The sequence below is a fragment of the Martes martes genome (assembly GCF_963455335.1).
Source record: "Martes martes genome assembly, chromosome: 7".
In the NCBI taxonomy this organism is placed as follows: domain Eukaryota; kingdom Metazoa; phylum Chordata; class Mammalia; order Carnivora; family Mustelidae; genus Martes; species Martes martes.
In genome coordinates this window covers 119,560,046-119,576,260 of record NC_137894.1, presented here as the reverse complement: position 1 = coordinate 119,576,260, position 16,215 = coordinate 119,560,046, and positions in this window count along the sequence as shown.

Below are 16,215 nucleotides of genomic sequence, written 5' to 3'. Positions count from 1 at the left end.
GTGTTTGGATTCCTACCCCTGTCATTCCCACACCCTTTGGTTTGTAATTTTGTTTTTCTATCAAAATATTTGATCTGACTTCTCCCTGTTCTTTTCATCCTCATCTGGGTTTCATCTTAATATTTCTTTCTTTTCTTTTTTTTTTTTTTAATTCCTACAAAGTATTTTCAATGCCTCATAAACATCAACCGGCTCTTTTTGAACTAGCCATTTTGAAACAGTCTTTCAGGTTTTCACATCACAGTAACTCCTTGTAAAAATTCATAGTCCTTGTAATGTAGGCTTGAACTGGGGAGGAGTACTCTGGTCAGTCTAAATTGGAGTTAGCCTCCAGCAACGGCCATTCTCATATTCTGCCATACCAAAGAGAAATCTTCTCTACATGGACATCAGTCTCAGGACTGCTCACACAGCAGAAAAGGGAGCAAAATCAACAAGAGGGAGGAAATAGAGATCAAGAACAGCTTGGTTTCTGTTTAACAATTTCTGGGCTTTGTCTTTCAAAATCCTGATCCAGGGGCGTCTTTGACCCAGAGAAGATTTAAAAAGAAAAGTCATCTTCCATTCTGGCATCAGATATAATTCAGTTTAAATTACAGATGAAATGGAATACTAAATTCCATTTACTTAAGTGTAATAAATAATAGTGTTCTTTAGCTGCTTATGGTAATGACTTATTTATTTCTTATCAGATGTAAGCTTTAGGAAACCGTCAACATATGAATAGAAAAGGATCAAATTGGAATTATTTATTGTATTCCACTCTTAACTCCATGACTAATTCTCACTTGGAACTTTCGTGGACATGAACTGTTTCCCTACGTTTTTAAAGCAATCTAATAGACTTTTTTTAATGTTAAATACATGTAACAAATGCCTTTCCTGTTATATGTACTTTCAACTCTTAATTTTAAATGATTTGACTTGTTCCAATTTGGAACACATATAACTAAAACAGTTTTAAATGTAGCTCAGATTAGGAAAAAAATATACGGTTGTGTAGTCTCTCTCTCTCTCTCTCACATACACAGACACACACATACACACACCCCACATAGATATGCGGGTGCACACACACAAGTAAATTAGTTATTCAGTTAGAAGCAAAGACAAAAGTCCCGAGGCATAGTATTCACTCATTTAGCCTCACCACATAAAAGTATCAGACTCTATGCTATATGTTTCAATTTATAGCCCTGAGTATCAGAGAATCTATGCTGTACATTGATGATGCCCAAAATAACAAAACAAGTAGTCCTTGCCAATAATGAACTTTCAGTCCAACTTGGGAGGTATCCTCATACATGAAAATCATCTGCCTGTGTGTCTAAATGCTGTAGTATTAGAAATGGTGGGGTATCTTGAGAGCAGAGAGCAGAGAACAATATTTTCTCTTTGGGAGATTCAGGTAAAGAACAAAAATGTACAAATCTGTAAAGAACTGGGGCATAGAATCAAACTGACTTCGGTTTTAATCCAATATTTTGCAATCTAACATTTGCATGACCTTGAACAAAATATCTCAATCTCTACCTTAGTGTTCTCATCTGAAAAATACAATAGTAGCCACCTCCAAAAAATGAGCTGCTTTTAAGTTTAAGGGGTATGTTGTAGAAAAAACTTCTGAGAAAGTTTTGAAACATAGTATCTTCTGGCCCACACTTCTCCTTTTCTCTGTCTCTCTCTCTCTTTTATTTCTCTACCTTTCTTTCCTATAAAAAGATGAGGAAGCGGGAAAGCGCCTGCTTAGGGCATAAGAGTTTACTCATAGCTGGAATGGGAGGGAGGCAGCCTGGTGGCACCTGCACACAATGATGACAGTTTGGACAAGCCTAGATTACCCAAGTTTCACTTGTCATATTAGAGATTCTGAACTTCAGACCATCTACAACCATTTGGTTTATAGTATATGACATAAATGACTTTATTGTTTCAGTAAATTCTTGCTGGGGAAGAAGTTGCAAATAACTTTGTTGTTTGCATAGGAACTTCCTAAAAATCCATTTATCTGAACAACTTGCATCCAAGTAAATGGCACCTTCTCAAAGCACTTGACTTCTATGACAAAAGTTTATACTTCTAACACTCACTTTAAAATATTTGTCTCCTATATCATCCAGTCTTAAAGTATGATATTATGAACTTTGCTTGATCCCAATCAGATCCCTGATTTAGATTATCGGCCTTAAACTCTCGCCAGGTTTATTAATACCATGTCATTGACCTCCTACTTTTGAGAAGCTACAAAGACAGTCAAAATAGTCACCTCCTGCATTACCACAAACAAGAAACTTGGCATGCCTTATCAAGATATTAATTTGGTGTGTTTTTCCCCCCTAGGAATGGGCAATCAATAGACTTTATCTTTAATTGCTTTTAAAATTTTTGTTTTGTTTTAAACTTTAATGGTTTCATGAAACCAGAATCATTAAGAGTGTAAGTTTGACAGTAGGGGAATAATAAACTAAAATAAAGAAGAAAGGTGAACCAATCAGACAAAGCCTATTGAAAGTATCTAAGAAAAGTCAATAAATTAACCCAAAATAGTGGCAGTGCAGGGGGACAGAGGTTACGTTACCAGGTTAGAGCATCTTGTCTGATGGAAGATCAGCAGGGCTTTTGAGGGATAAGCTTTAGAAGTAAGGAGGAAGTAGGATTACATGACTCCAAGGTTTTAATCTTTGAGACTTTGCAAGAATCAACTAGCTCCTTAACTCTAATAGAAAATAAAGATGTAAGAGTCATGGGCTGGGCTGGGTAATGGGACTGGTGTTTAACTGCTGAATTTGAAGAATTTGTAGAGTGGATTTCAACTGGAAGCACTTCCCACTCCAACAGCCCCAGTCCCAGAAGGGGCTTTGGACAATGCCTGGAAACATTTTTGGTTGTTACAGCTCAGGGTGTAGCAATAACTATCAGATCAAAATCAGGAATATTCCTAAACATCCTACAATGTGCAGTAAAGTGCCCCTCCCCAAAACAAAGAATTCTCCCGTCTAAAGGAATTATGCCACAGCTAAGACATTCTGGTCTAGGGGTGCGTGGGTGGCCCAGTTGGTTAAGTGTCTGCCTTCAGCTCAGATCATGACCCCAGGGTTCCTAGGATCAAGACCCATATGAGCTCCCTGCTCCACAGGGAGTCTGCTTCTCTCTTGCTCTTCCCCTGTCTTGTGGTCATTCTCCATTTCTCTCTTTCTTTCAAAAAAAAAATATATATATATATATGTATATATATATATATATGGAGAGAGAGAGAAAGATAGAGAGAGAGACACCCTGGTCTGTAAGGAAAATTAGATAACAAACTCTTTGTTAAAATCCTTACAATACTTACTGAATTAATAATTTCTATACCTAACTGTAAATCCAAGGCAATTTATTATAAGCAATACAAAAATGGTGTTAGGGAGAAGCATACTTTTTCAGGAAGGAAGAGCGGGTAATTTGTTCTCTCTGAGCATATTCTGCTCCTCCTCAAACTAGCGCTTGCCTTGATTGTTTCTTTCACTCTGGTGATCTCTTCATTTACATGCTACCTACTGAAATCCTACCCATCTTCCGAGATCCGTATTGAGGTCATGCTATTTTTTTTTTTTTTTTAAGATTTTATTTATTTTGACAGAGAGAGAGCATGAGCAGTGGCAGGAGCAGAGGGAGAAGAAGAGGGAGAAGCAGGCTTCTAGCTGAGCAAGGAGCCACAAAGTGGGGCTCCATCCCAGGACCCTGAGGTCATGACCTGAGGTGGAGACAGAAGCTTAACCAACTGAACCACCCAGGGGCCCCAAGGTCGTGCTATTTATTTAAGAGTCCTGTTCACAGGGCACCTGGGTGGCTCTGTGGGTTAAAGCCTCTGCCTTCGGCTCAGGTCATGATCCCAGGGTCCTGGGATCGAGCCCCACATCAGCTCTCTGCTCAGCGGGGAGCCTGCTTCCCTTCCTCTCTCTCTGCCTTCCTCTCTGCCTGCTTGTGATCTCTGTCAAATAAATAAATAAAATCTTAAAAAAAAAATTTTTTACTAAAAGAGTCCTGTTCACATACCACAGCTCTGCTCCATGTGAAGCAGCAGTTCTCATAGTGCTTTATTTAAGTTATCAGCTCAAGTCTTCTTTTATAGTATAACTAATAACACTCCATCTTCAGTGTACCATATTTCCAATTTCTTACAGGAAGCATATTTATGCCTCACTCGTCTACCCTTTTACATTCTAGCAGGGAGCTTCCTTTTGCCCAAAGAGTTAATGGGCAGCAAACTCATGCAGGGTTGAATTCCCCTTCCACCTTGATAACTGGGCAAAGCTATATTATTCCCCAGGTGTCTGCATAAGTTTTGTTATGGTTTATTTTTCAAAAACATGTAAAATGATGACTTACATACAGATATAAAAAGAATACAAGTTGAAGATTTTATTTAATGAATTAATGAAATGAGAGAACCAGGCAGATGAAGCATAGATTTCTTCAAAGAAATCAAAGAAGCATAAATTCATAGGGAGAAAAGACAATTGAGATGAATGTACAGAGATGAACACCAGCTTCTCCTGGGGAAGGGGAAGGAAAGGTGACTAAACCTCTCCTGGACAGAACATATTTGCATGTCTATAGGTAAGAGTGAGTTTGCTTTGCTTTCCCCTATCCAGCATTTACAGAATCCAGTCAGGTAACTCCAAAGAGTTTGCTCTAGACAATGTGTGCTTTTCCCTTAAAATACACATTTTCCCTTATGGCTTTTTTTTTTTTTTTGAGATTTTATTTATTTATTTGAGAGTGAAAGAGAGAGAGGGAGTCAGAGGGAAAGGAAGAGGGAGAAGCAGACTCCCCTGCTGAGCAGGGAGCCCTACATGGGGCTCAGTCCCAGGTTCCTGGGATCAGGACCCAAGCCAAAGGCAGACACTGACCAAATAAGCCACCCAGGCACCCCTTTCTCAAAGTTTTAAGAATTTTCCCCTGCAAAGATCTAAACCTTTTAAATTAAGAGGGAAAAAGAAGTTTCCAGGAGAGAGTAGCAATTAGATCTATTCTAAACTACTGTGTGGTTTTCATGTGACTTTCCCTTTTGATGCCCTTACAATCTTGTGCAATAGAATGACTCTAAAACCCATAGAGTACCGCTTCAGGGTTTGATGTTTATGTAATAGTTTATGTCATCTTGTGGCATTTAAAAAATACCACGATTAAGTGATGTAGTTTCCCTTTATTTGACAATTATTTCAGGGTACATGAACAGTAGGTTGCTATTCATATCCTCAGAAAATACTTTCTCAAAAAAAAAAAGTGTTGGACATGACAAAAAAGGTATTGGAATATTTATGTATATGTGTTTGTACCTGTACCACTGTAAAGTTCTACCTATACTTCCCATTATATATATCATTGTGAAATAAGTTAAAAAAAAATAGTGGGCTGAACTGCAAAATTATTTACAATGAAAATATATTCTCTGCAGTTTCTTAAAACACTTTAAGTTCTTATATTAGGCTTCAACACATTTCCCTTCTAAGTGTTCCCAATTACTTTTTGGCCTGACAGTTTCATCTATTGCTGACATTAATTTCTAATTTCTCAGACTGTGTCTGTGTCAGATAGAGCTCAGATCCTACTATTTACTCCAACGGTAATTTCCTCCAGATTTTGTGTTCTAACCCAGGGACCACACAAAAGCTTTATTTAAGATTTTTTTTTTTTTTTTCCCTTTACTAAAGCTTCTGGAGCTTGCAAATTTTAGTTTTAAAAATTCCTTCCCAAGGTTGGTATTATATCTCTCTGCCCAGTAATCCTTCTTCTCCTTTCCTATTTTATGCTTTTCTTTCTGAGGATAAACCAAAACACTGGGAAGATTATATTTAGGCTTTAAAAAATGTCTTTCCTTTATTTCAGGAGGTGCCAAACCCTTTTAGGTGATTATACTAGTTTATGATCAAAGCTCCTAGGATAAGTCAGTTTAAAAATAAAGAAAAGGAAAAGCTTTGAAAGAGACTGTGACTGAAACCAAATTACCTAAAATTCCCCAATGACTAAAATATTTCACAAAGATGATGACAATGGTCATAACAATAATAAAAGTGAAATTTATTGGGTACCTCTTATATATCAGAAACTATTCTAAAGTGTTTCACATACATGACCTCATGAGAACATCATATGATAGGAAATATTTAAAAAATATTAAACCTCTGCTTCTTTTCAGCCATTCCTCATTCTTTTATTCAATCAGGATGACATTTGATATTTTCTTCTCTCTAGTTGGAGTTGTAACAACAGACCTGCAAGAAAGGAGACCCAGTGCTTTATTTTTGAATTTCAAATAGACACTTAAATTCTTGACACAGTTTGTATGAAATAAAGGATTTTAGAGAGTTTTTCTTTGTCATTGTTGTTGTTCTTTTTTTTTTTTTTCATTCTTTAAAAGCAAAATTCAGAGCCTGAAATGACTGAAGGCATAAAATTTATTTCATAAACCATAGGTATCAGAGAATGCGTAATCAGTAATAGCCAGTCTTCCTATATATTCAGTAAAAAAGATGAAATGCACTAGAAGTTAAAGAGATGATTTTATTCAGGCCATTGCAATAGAGAAGTTCATTAATGAAGAACAACTTAAAGAAAAGGAGATTGGGGTTTTGTAAAGGCGGATAAACAAAGGTGTGGTGGGAAAAGGGAAAGGTCCTTCTTATCTGAGAATGTGTGAGACTGTGGTGGTCTTCTGCTATTTGCCTTTTCTGGAAAAGAAAAGGATAGAGGATTTCTTAACCTCAATTACTTCCCAGAAACACAAAGTTCAACATCATCACCACATGAGAGAACTATCAAATGGACTAGAATTAAGATGTAAGATCAGGGAAGTGAACAAAAGAATTAAATGTTGTTGTGGACTTTGTAAAGATAGTTTGTGCTTTGACCTCACACCCATCCCCCAGGTAGCATTTGGTCAAAATCCTAATATGAAATCTGGGAAGGATAGAACAGAGATTAGTGTGAGGAGCTGAGACCAGAGGAGATAAATATGTTGCTGAGAGTAGCCTGAGAAAGCATCAGGTCTCAGACCCACTCCGTATCCTGTCAATTCTCCTCTCTCTCCACATTCAGCAATGCCCCACCCCAGTTCCTGCAAGACTTGACATCAGTAGAAAGAATACAAGAACATGCAGCATAGTGTATTTGCCTAGAAAGTCAGACACAGCCTCAGCAGCCTTATCACATTTCCATGGAGGTGCCAAAGGGCATGCAATTTCCTGGTGAATGCTAGAGGGGAGTCTGGTCTCAGATCAATAATTCACACTGGATACCTTCCATTTTTCTTATTGCAGCTCAGAGGGACCTTTAGGGCTACTAGCTCCCTCTAGTCTCTTTCTTAGCCTCCTTTTTATACCCTTTAAGAAACACAGAAATGGCATTTATTTTTATATGTCAATGTATCATTAATGTTCAATATATGTTTGAATACAAAACTCAAAAGTTCTGCGATGTCCCTAATTCACGTAGGTCATGGTTTCTCAATCTCAGCATTATTGTCATTTGGGCAGGACATTTCTTTGCTCTTGGGGACTGAAAAACTGTCCATTCATTATAAAATATTTCCTAGTATTTTTGACTTTTACCCACTAGATCCCAGCAACATTTCTCCCCTCCAACTGAGCTGTAAGTAGTAACAATCAAAAATAACTTCTCCAGCATTTGGTAAATTTCCTGTGAGGACAAAAGGACTCTTGATTGTGTGAGAGCTACTGGTTAGGCTATGGATTGCCTTTAAAAGTGATTGGCATAGAAGCAGTAGGCATATGACATTGTTCCAGAGGATGAGAGTAAAGGAGAGTCATCTGGAGGTACTCCCTCTGTCTTAGTTTTCTCAGGCTGTTGTAACAAAAATACTATTGTCTGGGTGGCTTTAAAAATAGGAATTTAGGGGCGCCTGGGTGGCTCAGTGGGTTGGGCCTCTGCCTTCGGCTCAGATCATGATCTCAGGGTCCTGAGATTGAGTCCTGCATCAGGCTCTCTGCTCAGCGAGGAGCCTGCTTCCCCCTCTCTCTCTCCCTGCTGCTCTGCCTACTTCTGATCTCTCTCTGTCAAATAAAATCTTAAAAAAAAAAAAAAAAATAGGAATTTACTTTCTCACAGTTCTGGAAGCTAGAAAGTCCAAGGTCAAGGTACCTGCCCATTTGGTTCCTGGTGAGAGCTTTCTTCTTGCTTTCAGATGGCTGTTTTCTCCTTGTGCCCTCATATGGGGGAGTGAGAGAGAGAGAGATCATCTCTCTTTCTTCCTTGTCTTATAAGGTCCCAGTCCTACCAGATTAGGAATCCAACCTCTAGGCTATATTTAACCCTAATTATCTCCTAAAGACTCTATCATCAGATAGAGCCACACTGGGGGTTAGGGTTTCAACATACACATTTTGGGGGAATGCAAATTTAGTTCATCATACCTTCTGAGATGGGTTTTTCTTTTTTTTCCTTTTCCTCAGTCTTACAAGAAACTCTTCCATTTCTGTCTCTCAGCATGACCATTTGAGGAGTTGATTCATGGATCTATCTACTAATGCCACCTTGAGAAGACTAATTAACTCACTGATGATGATGATTAAGGATAGAAACAATTTTAAATTTCTCTGCTCAAATAGATTTATTCCAACCCAGTACCACTTATATACTCCTCAAGCTTCACTTCTAACCTGCTCTGGCTCTCTGATCAATAATAAATCCACAAGCTCCTAATATACAATAATGAACAAAAGATTAAACCATCACAGCAGAGTTTGTGGCAAGAGATTATCCAAATACATGGCCCCAAATTTATCTGTAAGAAGTTCATGGTTATTCTGTTTGGCTGCAGGAAGAAGTGTACAGTCTCTAGTAGTAAGGAGAAGGGATAACCCTCATCAGGAAGGCATAAAAAGCATACCTGAGTAGGGCAAGGACAGACCCAGAATAGATGACATTTTTCAAGGGTCAACATGTCTTATTATGTCTTAGAAGAGACAAAAAGCAAGAAAATCCATATGAGGATGTGATAACACTTTAGAAGTGCCAGATTTTCTATATCGGAAGAGTTTAGAGGACAAGATTTGCTTGGAAGGATGTCAGGAAAGAGTAGAGTATGGAATTCATCTTGAAGCTGCATGTTGTTTGGCCCCACAACTGAGAGGACAGGATGCCTAGGGAAAAACCACCATAAGCAACCCTACATATAAATCTGGGCAAAAAGTCCAGATTTAGTACAGCAACCTGAGAATGGCTCTGCTGACCCAGGTATTTAGTAAGGAGGTCTCACTGCATAGAATTCAAGACCCTGAAAACTCACTTGTCCTATTACCACAGAAGGTGACTTCCACTCTTACCCTAGGATGGTTGTAAGGTCGGGAGACCACTGTAAACCTGGAAGGATACAAATATATATTAGTGTCATGCTGGTGTCGATTTGTAAATTATTAATCATGGGCTAAGAAGAGTTTCTCTTCTCAAGGGATTATGACCTCCTGACATAAAGCATTCTCTATCTTGAAGCTCCTGGGTGGCTCAGTTGGTTAAGCATCTGCCTTCAACTTGGGTCATGACCCCAGGCTCCTGGGATCAAGCCCCTGCTCATTGGGCTCCCTGTTCATCAGGGAGCCTGCTTCTCCCTCTCCCTCTGCCTGCCACTACCCCTGTTTGTGCTCTCTCTTTCATTCTCAAATAAATAAATAAAATCTTTAAAGAAAAAAAAATAATTATTTATCTCTTACTTTTGTATCTTCCACACTTACCAGAGTAAGTGAACAATTAAATATTTCTGGAGGCAAATGAGAAACTATTCAAATATATATTTGTCACAGCTCAGTCAAGTTGCAGACATAAGCACAAAACTCAAGCCAAAGGAGGAACTGAACATTGGAAGAATGAGGATGTAAATTCTGTATGAGACCACACCTGTCTTGGTCACCATTGTATCTCTGGTAGTCTGACCAGAGCCTGACTGGTATAGAGCTGTCACTCAATAAATATTCATTAAATGAATTAAAAAATCATGGATTTACCTTTGTCCTTTAGTCTATGGCTCCTAAATGTGGGATACTTATCCTTTCTTTTTTTCTTTCTTTCTTTCTTTTTTTTTTTAAAGATTTTATTTATTTATTAGAGAGAGAGAGAGATCACAAGTAGAGAGGCGGGTTGGGGGGAGGCAGGGGAAAGCAGGCTCCCTGCTGAGCAGAGAGCCCAAAGCAGGGCTCTATCCCAGGGCACTGAGATCATGACCTGAGCCAAAGGCAGAGGCTTAATCCACTGAGCCACCCAGGTGTCCCTATTTCTAGCTTTTTAAAAATAAATTGTTCCATATTTTCTTTTTCATTATTTATTTAGACATGCCCATGATTTTATTTTTTCCTCATTCTCCTTATTTGTCAATCAACAAAGGCATCTGAAAATCTTCTGTAACAAAAACTTCATGCATTCAGAAGCAAGGAAGGCAAAGCCCTTCAGGGATCTGGATTCTGGATCAAAGGAAAATGTAAAAGAAATCATAGATGCCTGGTCCAAAGCTGAACCAAAGGTAAAACATATAACTCTCTGCCTGCTTTAATTGGCAAAGTGAGCAGATAATCAATATGGGGGATTGTTGAGAGCAGGACATTCATTTCAGAGCTGATCAATACCAGACCTGCCTCAGGGGAAAGAGATCTCACTAGAGCTATGCCACCTGCTCCGAAAACCACTTCAAAAAGAAAGGAGGAGGGAAATTTTCTTCACACTATATAAAGCCTATTTCTCAGAAGGTAAATGTATAAAAATTGAAACAAAGAAGATATACCAATATTTTTCCCTAGGCATCGTGCTTGATGAGACTCACTGCCTTTTATCTAGGGGTCCATGAGTGAAAAACAAAATAGAAAATATTATCTTCAATTTAATTTATAAAATTTAAAAAATATTTAGGCTGTTTAGAACAGTGAAAAATAACCAAATACAATAATAGCATATGCCTGTTTAACCTATAATAGTGTTTAGCCTTTGCCATGTAGAATCATCATTTGGTTCTTGCGAGTTTTGTCAAGCAGATTTGGTGACTGATCAGACAAGAACTGATATTCCCATTGGACAGATAAAGGAAACAAAACTCAAAGTAAAGCGATTTCAGAGTTGCAGAGTTAAAATTTTAGAGATGGAACAGAAAAATAATATTTTCTACAAATATTAGGTAAGAATAAAAGTTTCAACTCAGGAATGTCAACTTTAACAACAACAACAACAAAACTACAAAAATTAAAGCAAATGAATCACAAAATGTAAGAAAGGTAATAATATAGATCAGAGCAGAAATCGATGAAATAGGAGACAGAAACAATAAAAAAAATTAAAGGAATAAAAAACTGACTCTGAGAAGATCAAATTGGTGAGTATCTGTCAAATTTATCAGGAAAAAAAGAGAAGACACAAATACTGAAATCCGAAGTGAAAGAGTTGACATTACTACAGACTCTACAGTTAATAAAAGGGTAATATCTATGACTCTTATGAATACTGTTATATCAATAAATTTGACAAGTCAGATTAAATGGGAAATTCCTTGAAAGACAGAAATTACTAAAGCTTATTCAAGAAAAACTAGATAACTTAAAACTTACTATATATTAAAATAATTGCATTTGTAGTTTAAGAGCCTTCCTGCAAAGACAATTCCAAATGCAGATAGTTTCACCGGTAAATTCCATAAAATATGTAACAGATAAACATTATCAATTCTATGAAAACTCTTCCAAATTTTTTTTTTAAAGATTTTATTTATTTATTTGACAGACAGAGATCACAAGTAGGCAGAGAGGCAGGCAGAAAGAGAGAGAGAGGAGGAAGCAGGCTCACTGCTGAGCAGAGAGCCTGATGCGGGGCTCGATCCCAGGACCCTGGATCATGACCTGAGCTGAAGGCAGAGGCTTTAACCCACTGAGCCACCCAGGCACCCCTAAACTCTTCCAAAAAATTTAAGATGGAAGAAAACTTCTAAATTTGTTCTATGAGATTACTATTACTCTGATACCAAAACCAGACAAAAACATTACAAGAAAACTGGAACAATAACTCTCATGAACACAGATGCAAAATTTAATCAAAATGTTAGTATACAAAATTCAAATACATATGCATATGTGTCTTATATGTATATGTACATATACGTGTACACATATGTATGTATACAAATATATATGTGTATATATCACAACCAAGTGGGATTTATCCAAGAAATGCAAGGCTGATTTAGTGTTAGGATAAATCAATGTAATTCACCATGTTAACAATGAAAAAAGAAAAATGAAACAATGACTTCAATAGCCACAATAAAAAAAGAAAAAAAAAGCATTCAACAAAAGCCATAATCTATTCATTGAAAAATCTCTCAGCAAACCAGTAATAGAAGAGAACTTCTTCACTTTGATAGAATACATCTACCAAAACTTAAAAGTGTCATGCTTAATGGTGAAAATCTGAATACTTTTCCCCTATGATCAGGAACAAAAAAAGAATGTCCACTCTCACTACTTCTATTCAATTGTACTAAAAGTTCTTGACAATGAAATCAGGCAAGAAGCAGAAATAAAAACAGTACGTTTTAAAGGAGAAGTGAAATCAATTTACCTCACATAATCTGATTATCAACATAGAAAATCTGATGGAATTTAAAAAAAACTTAATAAGTGAGTTTGACAGTGTGGCATGATGAGGAGAAATAGAATTTGACATAGTAAATCTGTCCCAACAGAACACTTGGCCAAGTTTTTAGCACCTGCAAGGACAGTAACAGCTAGGGCTCCAGCTTCCCTTACTTCGTTATGTCTAATAAGTCCCACTCAAGGTAACTTGCCCTTTTCATCTTTCCCCTTCAAAATGTTCCAAGTGCACGTTTTCAGCTGAGATGGGACAAGGTGATCTTTTATCCTCCTGTTTCAGCTCTAATACTATAAACCAGTGTCCTTTTTGTGGCATATTTAATGCCACATTTTTCATCATGATGTATTCTTTGGTGGTGATTTTGCTATTCAAAATGGCCCTCAAAAGTGGTGCTGGATATCTGTTTAATCTTCCTAAGGACAAGAAAGCTGTGATGTGTCTCAGAGAGAACCTACGTGTCTGAGGGAAGCTTTATTCCATCAGGAGTTATAATGCCATTGTCCATGAATTCAAAGTTAATGAATCAACAATATATTTTCCATTAGGTGCCTTTAAACAAAAATACATGCAAAAGAAAGTTATGTACTGATCAGTTGATTAAAAATGTGACTAGGGGCTAGGTGCAGCATTCACTAATTCAGTCTTTGTGGTGACTACAGAACACAACTTCCAAGAACAATAAGAATTGACTATATCTGAGAAAAGATTTGTATCTAATGTCCTGAAAAATAAGAAACTCAAAACTCAATTTAAAAAACTCAAAGTGACTGACTTATTTGAGAAGATGCATCTACAAAAAGGGTATATGTATAGCAAATAAGCATATGAAAAGAACAACATCATTAGAGAAATAGAAATTAAAACCAAAATGAGATATCAATGCACACCTATTAGAATGGCTAAAAGTAGAAGGATGTGGAGAGATTAGAGCTTTCATACACTGGTAGTGGCAACGTAAAATCGTACAAGTTGGGAAAATACTTCAAAATTTTCTTTCAAAGTTAGACATGCTCTGGCCATATGATCTACCAATTCTGTTCTTACTTATTTTCCCAAGTGTAATGAAAACATATGTCCTTACAAAGACTCGTACATGAATGGAATGTTCACAGAAGCTTTATTTGTATTAGCCCCCAAATAGAAATAACCCAAATGTCCAACAGATGAATCCAACCCAAATCATCCAACAGATGAATGAATAAACTTTGGACTATCCAAAAATGGAATACCATTCATCGATAAAAAAGGAATGAACTATAGATATACAATACAACACTCATAAAACTCAAAGTAAAGCAGAGTGAAAGTAGCCAGATGAAAAGGAATGCATACTCTGTGATTTTATTTACATAAAACTCTGAAAAATATAAACAAATCTGTGGTGAGGGAAAGCTGATCCCTGGTTACCTGAAGTCTGGGATGAGAGAATATAGGGTAGGAGAAGGGAAAGTGTGGGTAGGAAGGATGACAAAGGGGCAACAGGAGACTTTAACATGACGGATGTGTTCATTATCTTGGTTGTAGTGATGATACCTATGTCTTTCAAAAGTTATCAAATTCTACACTTTATACAGTTATATCAATTATAACACAGGCATATATTTTTTAAAATGGCACTACAGCCCCCGAAATTAATGATTTTTTCTTCCCCCCACTTGATGCTGTTTGTACTATACCATTTGTGAAGTGTTATATATAACTACAACCATGTAACTATACATAGCTATATAATTATAACTGTAGAATACATATATACAGAATTATATATAATACAGAATACATACACACACACATATACACAGAACTATACAGAATTACAACTATACAGAATATATGCATATATATGTGTGTGTGTGTGTGTATATATATATAATGGCTTAATGAACACATATTATAATTTTTTAGTCATCACACTCTAACACATTAGCTACTGGTAACACATGACCCATAAATCATTTGTTCTTCACATTAGTTGTGTGAGGGCAGGGAGAATATTATACTGTAGTAAAAGTAATATTTGTAGGGGCACTGGGGCGGCTCAGTTTGTTGAACATCCAACTTTTGATTTCGGCTCAGGTCATGATCTCAGGGTCATCGGGTCATGGGAAGGAGCCCTGCATTGGGCTCCTTGTTCAGCGTAGAGTCTGTTTAGAACGAACTCTCCCTCTCCATCTGCCCCTCCCCTCTCACATTCTCTCTCTCAAATAAATAAATCTTGAAATGATAATAATATTGGTAAAGCAACTACTATCGTGCAGTAACAATGTTCAGTTTTCATATGTTATTTATTTCATTCTTACAAAGTCCTTTAAGATATGATAGATTTTCTCATTTTATAATTAATAAAAATGCGGCACAAGAAATTAACTTTCTCAATGTCACATTATCAGTAAGAGATTAAGCTGCAATTTAACCCCAAATTTTGGTGACTCCAGAGTTCATGTTTTCCTACCTTATATGATATATATTACACTACACTATATATCATATTATATATTATATCATATTATTTTACATGTTAGATATTCTAAATACCATATTCCTGTGTCATACCTCTGAAATGATTGATGTGAGGACTTTTTAAATCTAAACTTTTTTTTCCATGATTTTATATGTAATATATCTATTCTCCTATTTAAATCAATAACCCCTCCTGTAATGATGTAATAAGCAGAATGTTTATATAGTAAATTAATATCTTTACATATTTTTGTCAATGCAAAATATATATCTGGGAAAATGTGCAATTTCACAGTTAAGTACCAAACTCCAGCTGTTTGCATTAGTGAAGAATGTTTCCACTCCAATTGTTAAAATTAATTATTTGTTTATGTAAGACATTATGCCTTCATTAATGCACATGATTAAATAGAAATGCTTCAGAACACAATACTCATTAACATCACTGTAGTAAAAGGAGTCTCATAGTCAGTCAAGAGTCTTATAACTACAATAAAGACAAAGGATCTCTTTTAAGCTATTCAAGGTTTGCCTGAAAAAGAAAAGTCTAAATTTTGTTGATGTATTTGCTTATTGTTTTTCATTTGCAAATACTTCAATTGGTGTCCTATCTTTGATTATAAAAATGTATATGTGCATGTGCATACTCACGTGTCCATTTATGCATATGAAAACCAAAGCAATATCAGATATTAATTTTAAGTGGAGTAAGAGTCTTTCCTTTGGGCCTAAGGCTATGAGTCCGTTATAGCCATTCTTTGCAGAGAAAAGGTCAACTAACTGAGTAACAGTGAAAATGTGGTGTTGTCCAACAATACTACCAATCAATCTTTATCTGAAGTGCTACACATTAACGCCTTATTGAACTAATCACTTTTAAAGAAAAGTCTCAATCTTCTTAATAAGCTGATATGCAATAATTAAATTAGATTTGGTGTTTCAATTGAAAAATATTCATGTAAACATAACAATGAACAAGAAGGAAAGGAGACATAACAATTAATTTATTTCCAATCTACAAATCGTTTGAAACTTTGTTGCTAAAGACAAAAGAAGAGTTGAGCATATAACCCAGGACTTACATTAGCTTTGGAAAATGAAGAGATCATGTCTCTGTATTGTGTTACC